Source organism: Canis aureus, chromosome 37, assembly GCF_053574225.1.
Source record: "Canis aureus isolate CA01 chromosome 37, VMU_Caureus_v.1.0, whole genome shotgun sequence".
NCBI lineage: Eukaryota > Metazoa > Chordata > Mammalia > Carnivora > Canidae > Canis > Canis aureus.
The window spans coordinates 11,043,827-11,057,896 of NC_135647.1; the positions used below are offsets into that span (position 1 = coordinate 11,043,827).

A 14,070-nucleotide genomic window follows, 5' to 3' on the forward strand; every position below is an offset into this window, starting at 1 on the left:
TGTTGCAGAGCCTGGGGAAGGTCTCCTGGGGATTGCATAGGCTGTGTGTGCTTAGGCTGAGAAGTTTCTAGTAGAGAAGAAAAAGACATGGAGAAATGAAGGGCAGAATTGACCCTGACAGGACCTGAAGCCAGTAGAGGGAGAGCAGACAAGAGCCCAAAAGGCAACAAAAATTTCCCCCAGATTATAAGGTAGGTAAGCCTTTTTGGTGTGTGGTTTTTTGTTTTTTTTTCCAGTGTACCCATCTCCTAGGGATTAAATATGCCCCAAAGATGCTTAGCCTCTGTCTGGCTATATCATTGACTGAAAGGCTTACCTTTACAGCAAGCTTACCTATAGTGGTTCTCAAAGTGTGGTCCGCGGACCAGCAGGCTTACCCGGGACCTTGTTAGAAATGCAAGTACTCTGGTCCCACCCCAAGTCTAATGAATGAGAAGAAACTGGACAGGGTGGGGGGAACCCAGGTATCTGTGACCTCCAGGTTTTCATAAGACCTCCAGATTTTTCTTTTCTTTTTTTTTAAGGTTTTATTTATTTATTTGAGAGAGAGAGAGAGCACGTGCACGTGTGTGCACGTGTGTGCACAAGCAGGGGGAGGGGAAGAGAGAAAGAGAGAAGCAGACTCCCCAGTGAGCAGGGAGCCCAACATGGGACTCATTCCCAGGACCCCAACATTGTGACCTGAGCCAAAGGCAGTTGCTTAACCGACTGAGCCACCCAGGTGCCCTGACCTCCAGGTTTTTCTGATAACGGTTCAGGTTCTTGAGCCACTGCCTCAGAGTGTCCGCATCCCTCTATACACCCCCCAGGGTTTCCTTAACAGTGGTTTTGGAAAGCAGTGAGAATCAAGGATCTATATGGCAACTGTTGAAAAGCCCCGAATGACTAAACACATAATAATGGGTTGGAAGAACAAAAGAAAGGCAAAATTGTGACTTAATTGTTCTCCAGCTCATGGAGGGCTTTCATGTGGACGATAGGCATCATAGGAGCTGCGGGATCCCAGAGGACAGAGACGGGTGGGAAGGGCTTAAATTACAGCTGTAGAGTAGTCATTCCTTTGGTGTAAAGGTTAAGTCGTGGAACAGGTTTTGGATATGGATCATTTAATTTAAATTCAAGCTCTCCTGCTAGACACCGTGAGGAGGCTGCAAAAGAAAGGCACGGCAAGGTTTCTTTCATCAAGGAGCTTATAAACTTTCTGAACCTTCAAGACTTAAGTAAATCCAGTAGAGTATAGGAAGGCAGTATAATGGAGTGCTGAATTGAAAAGGACCTGGAGTCAAAATGTGTGGTAGAGACTGTGAGTGCTGTGGGCAGTCAGGGGAAGGAGACATTGGCATTGTGTCATCTTCTTCTCTGGACCAGAGGAGGAAACTGTCAGCCTGGCATGATTTCCCAAGTCTGATGATGGAGGTATTGGATGCTTAGATTCCAGAAGAGCTTTTTCCTGCTCTCCCCACCCCCCCCCCCACAAAGTTTGCTAAAGTTCATCACAATTGCTAAGTCAGAGTGAGGATTTGTATTTTCAAGACTTTGGACTTGAAGTATTATTAATTTGGGGGTTTTGGTGATATGAGAAACTTGTAGGAGAAATTACATTTCGTCCTGGATGTCTTTAAATGGGACAAGGCTCAAGTAGACGTTTGGCTTATTTGTTTCAAACAGACTTTCAAACTCCCTTCATTCACGGGGAGGACATGAATGAACCTGTCTGAGGATGCCTTCATTTTGCAGGATGAAGAAAGCGAATTAGCTGATTTTCCCTAGTGGAAGGATTAAGTCGTACCAGATCAGGGGTGATAGGGAACAAGAAAACACTTCAGATGAACATAACACTTCCATTGCTTTTTATTGCTTTGCATCATGCTGCTTGCCTGGGTAAATAAACAGGTAACCAAGCCGAGAACCAAATGAGAAGGCTCACAGGACACTCTTGAAGGTGGACATCAGTGCTGCCTGGAGTCCAAGAGAAAAATGATAAAAACATCTTAAGAGTGAAGAGGAAGCCAGCAAATTTGGAACCTAATGCAAGGCACGAGGAAGATTTTTTTCAGAAGTTTACATGTAATGTGATCTGTTTTTAGCCCTTTTGGGGGCGGGGGAGGGCTTTCTTAACTCCAGCTGTGGCATGCAGGTGTTAACAGAGCTTCCTTTTATTTCACTGTGATGACTGGGTGACAGGGTGACATGAGATGCATTAGGAAACCGGAGGCTTCCTCTCCTGTCACATCAAGTATAATACCTGCATGGAATGGTGCTCCTCTAGCAGAAATTACTAGTGTTTGTTGTGCTGATGGCCTGGCGGTCAGAAAGAAGAAATCATCTCTTCTTTCAAGGTACTGAGAACAGTTGTGTTGCTCGTTTCTTGACAAAGGAGGCCCCGTTGAAATGGCCAGAAAAAAAGAAGATAAAAATACGAGACATTGGGCAGCCCTGGTGGCTTAGTGGTTTAGCGCCTGCCATTGGCCCAGGGCGTGATCCTAGACACCGGGGATCGAGTCCCACATCAGGCTCCCCGCAGGGAGCCTGCTTCTCCTTCTGCCTGTGTCTCTGCCTCTCTCTCTCTCTCTGTGTGTCTAATAAATAAATAAAACATCTTAAAAAAAAATACCAGACATCGGTCGCATGTATCCAGTCCGGTCCCATCATGCAGAGGCTGTGTCCCCTACCTGGCTAACTTCTCTCAAATGGTGGTTTTGTAAGAAAAGCCTTCCGAAGCCCATCCCAAGTGAAGTATTCCCAATTATGATCGCAAATCCCAGTGTTTCTTTTTCCTTCATAACGCACACCCAATTTTCAAGTGTCACACATGGCCTGGCGAGGGTATACACTGATTGCCGTGTCTGTCCCTCCTGAGACACTGAGCCCCTTGAAGGTATAGTCCTTGTTCATCTTGTTCACCATCATGAACTTAGAACTTGGTGCATACAGTAAGCACCAAGTAAACATCCATCCAGGGAATGAATGAACGAGTGAATGAATAGGAAAGCACATTGTACACCTGAAACTAATATAGTGCTATCAATTATGTCTCAATTAAAAAAAGAGAAGACAAAAGCACTTTGTAAACTGTATTCACTATAAAAGCCCTGGTGAATCATATTCGTGGCAGGTACCTCCTTTCTCCTCTCTGTCCTCATTTTCTTCTCTCCAGTTTTTAGCTATTTGGAGGGATACTTGTCAGGGTTTCACCAATTCCAAATAGAAGATTTGCACTTACTCATTTTTGCCTTTTGTTGTTGTTGTTCTTTTATGATAAAGACCACAATTTTCCCTCGAAAACAGTGTCAACGCCCACAGCGCTACTCCTGAGCCTCCCGCCTTTGCACGGTGTGCTGCGGCTCTGAAAGGGAACTCACTTGGGGATGATTTGTTCAGGAAGCAAACAGGGTTCTAGCAAAGTTAGCACTTGAATTCTCTGTTCCTCACTGTCCCCCAGGCCTGTCACGTAAGTTCCTATACCTCAAGCCTGCTCCTCCAGGACACACAAGTCAAAATAACTTGATAATATTGGCCTGGGGAAAGCCGTTCCTTGGCTCTGCCTTAAAGGAGGGGAAAAAATCAAGAAGTCCAGGTGTGGAAAATATTAAGGATCAGACTATGAATAGGTCTTTTCTTTAAAAGCAACAAACAAACAACAAAATCCTCCCAGTCCTCTCCAGCAGGGCATCGGTGTGGCACTTCTGTGTGTGTGTAAGTGTTATCCTCGGTGGGCGGGAATGGCAGACAGCCAAGTGGAAAATTTCACAGCCCTGCAAAGCTTCAGTGCACTAAAGAGTGTAAACCAGCAATCGGGGGGAGCTGGGTGGCAGGGACCAAATTACGAGGCCCCTGCTCAGGCCTCTGTCACCCACCTTCCACTCCCCACCGCCCTACCCCCTTCCGTTTCCTTCCTGCTCTGATCCAAGCCTTCACTTTCTTTCTCCCTGAGTTTCCAGAAGGCTCTGTTTCTGGTCCTGGGCTTCCCCAGGACCCCTCCATGGAAAGGAAGTTTTAGCACAGCAGCCCGAGCAGACTTTTTGCACATTTGGGTGCCCCAGGGGAGAGTTGCCTGTTGGTGGCTAGCCAGAGCTGGCTTTTAAATTCTGGCTCAGAGCTCAGTAACAGGCTTATGACCACTAATAATACTTGGCGTTTACATAGTGCCTTTCTCCTCGGGAACTGTGAGTACTTTGCAAGAGTGATCTTATTGATCTCCCCAACAACCCAGTGAGGTATGAAAATGGCAAGAGGTGATCGTCCTCACTCCCTCCCTTTTGCAGAGAGTAAAAAATCAGGTGGCGTGGTCGGAGGTTGGGTTGCAAGTTGGCATCTCAGCCCGGATTACAGCAGGAGTCCCCCAGAATTGGCTTCAACTTATATGGGTTTGTGGGGAGGGCAGGCATGGGAGGGACAGGGGTAAAAGGCTCACCCAGCCACACTATGTCTCCTGGGGCAGGAGCAAAAATACTAAATTTCTTCTTTAAGGCGAGAGTACTGGAATATGGTCTTCGGTGGGTGATCAATTAGTCTAATTGATCATCAGACTTCATTTGTTGAGATAATGAGTGATTGGATGAGGCGTTTACCTTTTTCTTTTTCTTCTCTTTGCTCCCGCGCTAGGTATTTCTCACTCCTCTGGAAGGAAGAAAGAACACGCCTGAGCCTAGGAGCGCTCCAGCTTCTTGTGGGAAGTCTCCATGGTGAAGGCTGAGCCAGGGCTACCTGCGAACGGCGCGCAGTGAATGTCGTAAGTTAACAAGAGCAGCATCTGCAGTGGCTTGCCTTGCAAGGATTTGTGAATCATTGCATGTCACCGAGCCAGGGTGATGAAGGGGCATTAGCATGAGCTCCAAGTGATCATCCAATTAATTTCTTTTTTTAGAGGAGAGGTTCTGTTTTTATTTGCCGTGAACTTGCCTTTCTCTCCGCTTTCCGTGGGGCACTGCTCATTATCTACCTCTGGTATAAACGGGTGGAAGACAGTGACTCTTTCACTGGTAGAGCGCCCTTGCTCCTGGGACATCACACAGTGTCAAATTTAGAGCAGACTCTTGCAACTGGGCTGTCCCAGTTCTTTTAGGTTGGGGGGTAGGGGGTAAAATTCTCAGGCCTAAGGATTAGCAAGGAGAATTTCCACCAAGCAAATATTTTTATTTAAGGGAAGTTTGTTGTTGTCAGTAGTGGTGGTTGGTTGGTTGGTTGGTTGGTTCTTGGTATGAATGTTTCTGGGGTTTTTTCCTGGCTTTCAAATATCTGAGGTGTGCAAATACAGTCAGTTGTTTTGGGTGCTTCTCTTATTCAGAATTGGCTGACTTACTGGTTTTTATCAGGTTGCAGGGTCAGGGCTTTGGGATTAGTAAAGTATCAGCTGCCGGTTGCTTTTCATGAGGAACTTTAGTATCAAGTAGTTGAGGGGATACAGCACACTATGGGTTTCAAGGGGCTTATCTGCCATAAAACATAGGAATCTGACCAGCTCTGTTATTTTCTGGAGTCTTCACCTCATTGTTAGATTGTGCCAAAAGAAAAAGAGTTTATAGGGTTTTAATCAGGAAAGAATCCAGCTGCAGGAAATCCAGGATGGGCTGTGAGTGTATTTTCTTAAAGTTTTAGAAAAGTAAGAACCAGCTCTGACTAGGACTTTGTGTGTGTGTGTGTAAATACATGCACACATGTACATACTTAATGTATATTGTATATTTGTGCATACATTATATACATAAATGCATGTGTGTGCATAACATATATATGCACATATATTTTTATAAATATATAAAATAAATATACGTAAAATTTTCTATAATAACTTCTTCACTTCTTAACAATTCAGTCGGGAAACTTCTCCAGGCATTTTTCACTTATATTTCTCCAGTTGCACAATGATTTTGAAAAAGCAAGGTGCAGCCATATGAGGGCATATATCAGGGAGAAAAAGCATTAACACTGAAAAGAAAAATTTCCGCTGAATATTTTTTATTTCGTGGTTTTCTAAAAATGTGTATTTAAAATATGCATCTTTATCCCCTGTTTCCTCAGGGTTAAGTAGTCATATTAAAATAAGCTTATTAAATTAAAAATCTCCCAGTGCCTCAGTGTAAATGGTGGGAAACACTGGCGTTTTAATGTGTTTCCATTTTGTACATATGTTCACATTGGTTCCAGTGGAAATATACAGCTCCTGGAATCACCAGATCTGAATTCTATTCCTGGTCTTACGGTTGAGGTCAAGAAAATCTGGAACAAGTCACACGTTATAACCCCCATCAAGTGCTATTTTGTTAAGTCTGTATATTACCTTTTATTTTGTAAATCTGTATGCAACAACAAGTAACCTGTTAATTTGATCAGTTGACATCTTGGTTTGAAGACCCATAAGGGGCACAGTATTGTGTAGGCACTTTAATACTTATTAAAAAAAAAAAAATCTCTCTTGTTGTAAAAGTTTCTATGACATATTAAAGAATAATTTGAGTCCTAGAGGATCGGTATATTTTACTAGAAATTATTTTCCGAATCAGATGGCTGATTAGAATACGCTGCTGGTGATTTCTCTTTTTCTGGTGATGTTTTTTTTAAAGCATTTTTATCCTAGGAAACAAGTGTCTTATGGAAAAGTGCTTTAGGTTTCAGGTTACATCTAAATGAATAATGCAGATACTGTAATCAAAATAGCTTTTGTTTCAAATCTGGTGGGTTCTTTTTTTTAAACCATTGCTTTGAATGCTCATGTGATACCCTGTCAAACCCCAAACATTAAATGAGGTTTTCAAAGAAGTTCTGAAGTGTAAACTTTAAGATGCCACATGGCCAACTGAAGTAATTTTAAAATCCTTCTGTAAATGGAGTGTGTTGAGAGAAAGGAAGAAAATACTAAATTCTAGTGAACTCCTTCTGTGCTAAGGACTTCCTCTTCCAAATTGCATTTGCTTGGTGTTGGGGGGGAGGGTTGGGGAGAGTTGCAATTTTCTCAGCAAGTTGTGAAATTAGTCATCTTAGTCATTAGCAATCTTTTGGGATCCTGGTGCATTTTTACACTGAGTTCATATTTTGCCATCCTTGGTTCTCCAAAAGGTGTTCCATTATGATAGGAAAAGCAAGAGATTAGAACATGTGCTTGCGCGTAGATGGGGTAGGAATGTGGATTTATCCATCTTTGAGGAACTACCATAGCAGCCCTTGGAATTAGTGGTATCTGTCCTCAGCCTTCTTTTAAGACTGCACCACAAACTGCCTGCCTCTGGAGGACCCCTCCGCCTGGCCCCATTAGCCCCCTCTCAGATCTGCTGCCATCTTTCTAGCAGGTGAACTTTGCTCTTGAAAGTGTCTCAACCTGGCCCAAAGATGTGGTATCTTGGACATGAAAGGGGTGGTAATGAAAATTCACCTACATGTTAGAGGAGACCTGGGTTTTCTGCGTGACATTGCACTTAACCTTGGAACCCCTAAGGCCCCGTGGACTCGATTTATAAGGAGTAACGTGAGAAAGTTGAGTGAAATGACCGCTGGTGGTTCTTCTGGCTCTGTGGGTCACCTTGCATAATATATCAGCTTGAATGAGGCAGGTCGAATGTTCATTTTAGCCCGTTTGGCTTCTAAAAAGTCAGTGATTTGGCACAACTTCAGTTTACAACCGCTTTTAAATTATTGAGCACAGTCTTATGCTAAATAAATAAATAAATAAATAAACCTATCTCATGTTGTCACCATCGTGATACCTACCCTCCTGCATAGCATGACAACTCAAAGGTGCTCATTTGAGTGCTAATATAGTCTTAGTCATTTTTAAAAAGATTTTATTTATTCATAAGAAACACAGAGAAAGAGGCAGCGACATAGGCAGAGGGAAAAGCAGGCTCCCTGTGGGAAGCCTGATGTGGGAAGCCTGATGATCCATCCTAGGACCCTGCGATCACAGCCTGAGCCTGAGGCAGAAGCTCAACCACTGAGCCACCCAGGTATCCCAGTCTTAGTCATTTAAATTGAGAGTCTACCCATTGGTCCTTTTGAAAATAAAATATGAGCCACTTTTGAAGTTAAGTTTTTAAAAACCGTCCACCTCCACACTCAAATATTGCTTAGAATAGGGGCGCCTGGGTGGCTCAGTTGGTTAAGCATCCAACTCTTGATTTCAGCTCAGATCATGATCTCAGGGTCCCCACATCGGGCTCTGTCCTGGTCCTGGAGCCTATTTAAGATTCTCTCTCTCTCTCTCTCTCTCTCTCTCTCTCTCTCTCCCTCTCCCCTTCCCTCTCCCCTTCTCTCTAAAAACATATTGCTTAGCATATATGCAAGGAGGCAGTGATCTGTATTTCTTTCTTAAGCTTCTCTGCCTCCTTGAGTAGGACTTCTCAAGTTACCTTTTCAAAGCAGCCTCTCCTGACTTCTGTACTCTAGCACCCACCCCATCTCTCTGTACCTGCTAGCATACTTCATTTTCCTTTTAAGTACCTTATATATTATATATTTATTTGTTAACCGTCCATCCCCTCGACTAGACTGTGAGCCCTATGAAAGCAGGGCTATTATTATTATTATTATTATTATTATTACCATTATTACCGGCTGAATCCACAACACCCATAGTGGGCACTCAGCAAATAGTTGAGTGAAAGTCCAAGGAAAGTAAGTGTTCGTGTATGCCTGGGCTTCCCATGTGCAGACTCACCCATTAGAAAAAGGAATATAAACACGGTTCTAATGAGACTTGCTTGAATCAGATAGTCATTTGATTAGGTAGGAGGTGGTGTGGGTAGGAGGTGGCGTGGAGGGAAGGACCCATCGAGTTTCTTTTACTTAGAAGTAGATACTAAATGTCTACGATGTGTGAAGTAAATGTGGGAAAGGAAACAATTTGTTTAAAAAGAATGTTTTATAGAACTATCAATAGAGTATGGGGATTTTCTGATACCCTAGTTTTTTTGTTTTTTGTTTTTTTTTTTTAAATCATGCACTGTGTGTATTTCCTCTCCTGTTCCATTTGAGTGGTTTGCTTTATGGGTTGTTTCTGAGCAGCTCGCCTGGCCTTCTGTGAATGGCCATGGCTTTGTCTCTCGCCATCAGATCATTTCATCGCCTTTGAAAATGAGAACCAGGCTTGAAGTGCACTGTCTACCTGGAAAAAAACTCACCATTTACTGAATAGCATCATTCGCATTGTCTTTACTTCTGGATGATGCACAATTTGGAACAAAGAAATGGTCTGCCCCATCCAACGTCTCCTGTGGTGTGAGAGGGGGGAGGTCACAAAGGCTTTCTTCAGGTGGCATCATCCTACATTGCTTTTGAGGAGGGCACAAGTGAAGGTATCTTGGATTTTGTGTGTTTATTGATGCCCCTTTCAGAGGAACTGCTCTGAGTGCAGGAGTTACGCTTTTCCTGGGAAGAAACGAGAAGACCAGAATATACACCTCTGTGCCTATTTATATAGCATTATGCTGTCTTTATAAGCTTCAAAAAATGGCAGCTGAATTTCTAGTCCCCAGAGTAAGAGAACTGCATACACACACTCTGATAAGAGTGATTTGGGAATTTCCTGTGTGTCTGGCAATTTGTACCTTTTAGATTTGCCATCTGTGTCACCACATTCTCTAGCACTAGGGCAAAAAAAAAAAAAAAAGAAAGAAAGAAAGAAAAAGAATAAAAGGAAAGAAAAAAGAAAGAAAAAAGAAAAACCTGAAGTAGATAAGCAGGGCAGGGGTGAAGGGGAAATTTTGCTGTTAGAACGAGGGAACCGGCTTTCAATGGTCCTGTTAGGAGGCCTGCTTGTCCTCAGGGCTCCGGCTACAGGTACCCAGGGTGGTGTCATGTGGCCTTGGATCTCTTAGGGTTTGGGGCTTCCCCCTTTTCCCTGCCCATCTCAGACTTCTTTCAACCAAGTCTCACTAATTCCTGGCCATGGGCCCTCTGGCGGGGCCTCTGCAGGAGCTACTCCTTCTGAGAAGGAGATACACAGAACACCCAGAGATTGTGGAATGGAAAATGCTCTGGCATTTTCTACCATATTCGTGTTCACTGGGGGAATGGGAACATCTGCAGCTTAGAGAGACTGCCTTCTAACGGAGTAGTGCCCAGGTGGAAGTTTTTGTGTTCTCTTGAAGATGAAAATTCACTAAATAAATGATATACTGACTAAAAGACTGTTGGATGCTCAGGTGTCAGTGATATGCACTCAATAGTTACTGCCCTCGGGGTGGGGGTGGGGGGGCAGGTGCCCTGGTTCGGGTAGTGAGGTAGGTGACCAGAGCTGGGTGCTCAGGGAAGCCTTCAAGCACAGCTGCGCAGCAGAATCAGGCCTTGAAGCCGAGATAGATGTTAGCCCCCATGTGCTTTGAGAAGGCAAGGAAGGTTGGGTAGATAAAACCAGTCTCTTACTTACCTGCTCCTGAGCCTGGGCAAATGACACCTCTCCATCAGAACCTTCTTTCCATCAGCGATGATGTTGTAGGACAGCCAACAGAGACATAGAATGGGGATTTGTAGCAGCAGAGAACCATTCTCCTTTAGGATCATTTTGCATATTGGGTTGTAGAAGCCGAGGCACAAACGTGGGTCACTTTAAGAAAGGATGCCATTCAACCCAAGCAGGTATAGAGCTTTCAGCTTGAACTTCGATATGCAGACCACACCCAAAATGTAAGAAAGTCTTTCTCAAGAGGTGTGTCTTTGAAGTGCCCACTGTTGGAGAAGCCTGTGTGCACAAAAGAAGGAATGAGTGGTTAGTGGTGCTGTCCCGAGAGGGAAATAGTGAGGCTCTGAAAATTCTTTCAGGTAGAGAGCAAGTAAGTCTCATGCTTTTGGACATCTCAGGCTGATCGGATCCTTCCTCTTTGTTAAAATATTACTGATGTTTGTGGGACGCCTGGGTGGCTCGGGTTGAGTATCTGCCTTTGGCTCAGGGCATGATCCAGGGTCCAGGATAGAGTCCCACATTGGGCCCTTTGCATGGAGCCTGCTTCTCCCTCTGCCTATGTCTCTGCTTCTCTGTGTGTGTGTGTCTCATGAATAAATAAATAAAATGTTTAAAAAAATTAAAGTAAAATATTAGTGATATTTGTGATTTTTCATATACTGTTTCATGCCATATGACTTGAACTCTTTTCATTGTTCCTCTAAAAGACTATTGTTTCTCTTTTGCTTTCATACAGAAAAGTGAGGCACAAACAGAAATGAAATAACACTGTTTTGCCAGAAAGTCCAAACAAAATCTGCTGGTTTTTTCTTACTAGCAAATAAATGGTTCCTTGGGATGAAGGTTAAACAAAAAGACAAACAGAAAGATAGCTTCATTCTTTGAATTCCCCCCAATTTTTCACTTTTGGTAAAATAATCTTTTTTATTAATACCAGAAAGTCATTTAACCACTCCCCCAACGTATATTCATATTAAATTTCAAGGGATAGCTATACAATAAAATTATGCTAGGTGGAATCTTTGAAAGAATTCATTCATCCTCTATACATCTTGAACATTAGGTTAACTTTTTGCAGACACTAAAATAAGGATATGTGCATGGTTCAGAAAAAGTAACTCTCAACAAGTATAAAATGCTTTTCAGGCGACATAGTAAAATGAGCTATTTGAAACCTAAGTTGGAGGAAGTCAGCTTTTCAGTCTTTTTTTTTTTTCTATTTGTGCATATGTCCTAAAATGGCATGAGTAGAACCCCCACCCCCCACCGCCCCAAGGAAATACTAGAGTGATACAAATGGCAATCTTCTGAAAATCTTTCATTTCTAGAACTCGGGCAAGGTCTTGTCGCCATGCTTTTTAGACCCTGAGCCATCTTCTTCCACCTAGAAATTCCACCTCTTTCCCTGTACCTTTCATCACACATGCTTGTCACCATCTGCCTTCCAGCCTCGAGTGTCTGGCACCAGGATGGGACTTATCCACTGTGCCACCAGAATTGCCTTCTTAGGGCCATTGCATGAGTACTGAGCTCTTTCAAAGAGCACACAGTCATCCTCATGGACTTCGGGACACCAACCTCGGTGCAGCATCTAGAAATCAAAACATTCTTGCTGGAGTACTTTTCTAAAATTCTCACTAGGCTGCTCTTCATTTCATCTCCCTTTATTTTTCTCAAGCCTTTGTAGCTTGCATGGAACTGAAAAATTATAATTTCTCCAGGGCTAAAATCCAAGACTTTAATAGGCAGTCTTAATGCGCTGGGCTCCTACGAGTTGCTACCCGCTATAAGCATTTTAAAACTTACTCTGCAGCACATAGAGGATTGGTCACAAAGATTGTTCCCTTCTTCCACTACAGCAAGCCCTAGTTTTCCAGTTTTCTTTGCCTTTCCTACTTTGATCTCCAAGGAGAGGCGGCATGAGCTTAGGATGTTATTGTTCGGAGAGGGGACAGCTATGGCCTGTACAGACAGATTTTTTTTTTCCCTTCCCCTTGGCAACCGGAGTTGCTCTACCTGTTTGCTGGCTCTCATGCTTCTGCTTGTGAACGAGCTCCCTCCCTGCCACCTGCAGGACCCTAATAAATTAGATATACAGATGTCAGTTGGTTCCTGCATATCTGCTGCTCACATAATTCATAAAAGAATCGTTCGGCCTTTATCTTAAGCGAGTTTCTTGCCCCTACTCTGTCACCACCACATCAAGCACAAGTGTAGATATTAAAGGATAGTATGTTAAGGTAAGAGCTGTCCACTGGCTAATGTTAGTCTGTCACTCCCTTTAGCAGAGTACATTAGCTGCCAATGGGTATCTTGTTGCTGTCATCAGAGTTTGTGATCCAGGTTCCCAGCACTGCTGGTGATCTATTCCTGTGTCCCAGCAATGACGCCAGTTGTCCTAGCAACCTGCCGACTGGCACTTCCCTAATGGCGAGCAAGGGAGTGGCAGTGGAAGACAGTGGCCTCCAGAGGGTCAGAAGGGAGTTGGCAGTCACCTGGCTCACAGAGGATTTTCCATCTCCTTCATCTGGGCAGGCCTCCAGGAAGGGACGTCAGTAACATGGGAGAGTCACTTACTCAGGATTGTGGACCACATGATTGTTCTGGTACAGAGGGCATCCCGTGGCAAATAACACACTAACAAGTACATAATCCATGCAGAACACAGGGACCATCAGGCCAGGATATCAGTCCATCTCAGAACGTTAGACGGTACCAGTTTTTCTTGTGAAATGGGTTCATGTTCTGGTTGTTTATGAGCACTGGCATCCAGAGTTGGGGGCCAAGGTGGCTGTTTGGGAGGAATCAGGTCAGGAGAGGGAGCATGGAGGGAAACACCATGACGGTCGACCTTGGCTCCTCTTCCTGTTGACAGCTCTAGTCTGGTGTAACCAGAGCTTCCTTGCTGGGCTCCAGTAATTGATCCATGTACCCAGCATTGAAAAAGAACACTAGTAACCTTGTCCTCTTCTTTTTAATTACTTACTCTGCTCCTCCCTTTATATCAAATTGAATTGGCACCAAATCATTGTTCTCCCTTTTCCTGATTTGGATCCAAAAGAATGTAGAAATCCTGAGTATTACATCATAAAGTCTTTAACCTAGTTGGCCTTGGCAGGTTAAATTTAAAATTGGGCCATCAATTGACATGGAATGTCTTGGGGACTTTATCCCATAGCCGCTTCATTATGGAGATCCCTAGCCAATGACCTGGGCTGACATGTCTCTGGGAGTACTTCTGTCTGTGTTAGCATGGAGATGTCAGGATATTTTTCATGAAGGAAGGACCAAAGGCAGGTTCTACTTGCAAATCTTGTTGAGAGATGGAGAGCAGAATCCTATAAATGGGATGTCCCCAGGACATTTGAAACTCGCAAATGACATAGAGTATCATTAGTACCTCTCCTTTCATTACCAAAAGACCTCTCTGCACCATCAGAGGCCTCTTATTATTAGCTCCACTGTATGACCATGTTTAGCTGAGAAGATATCCACATGGAACTGCATCTTCCTGACAAGGAAACCAGTTGGAGTGTGACTGAACGTTAGCAGCACACTTTGTATACTCAGCAAATACTCATTCCCTTTTCCTTATCTGGAATAAGGATAGATCGGAATTAAGAGAAATGATTTTTTGGATGAAAAAAGAAGCACCTGTGTAGCTGTTGATACTTGCA

The 14,070-nt window shown here is 43.6% G+C and overlaps 1 protein-coding gene across 14 annotated transcripts in view; it reads left to right on the plus strand.

Moving 5' to 3' along the window:
- Window positions 1–14,070, plus strand: part of ATXN1 (ataxin 1) — a 412,684-nt gene that overhangs the window by 248,360 nt on the left and 150,254 nt on the right. For all 14 annotated transcript variants that reach the window (XM_077886366.1, XM_077886353.1, XM_077886354.1 and 11 more), the window contains one exon: window positions 4,606–4,732. The gene's annotated coding sequence lies outside the window, so the exon portion shown is untranslated. The remainder of the gene's footprint in view (window positions 1–4,605; window positions 4,733–14,070) is intronic.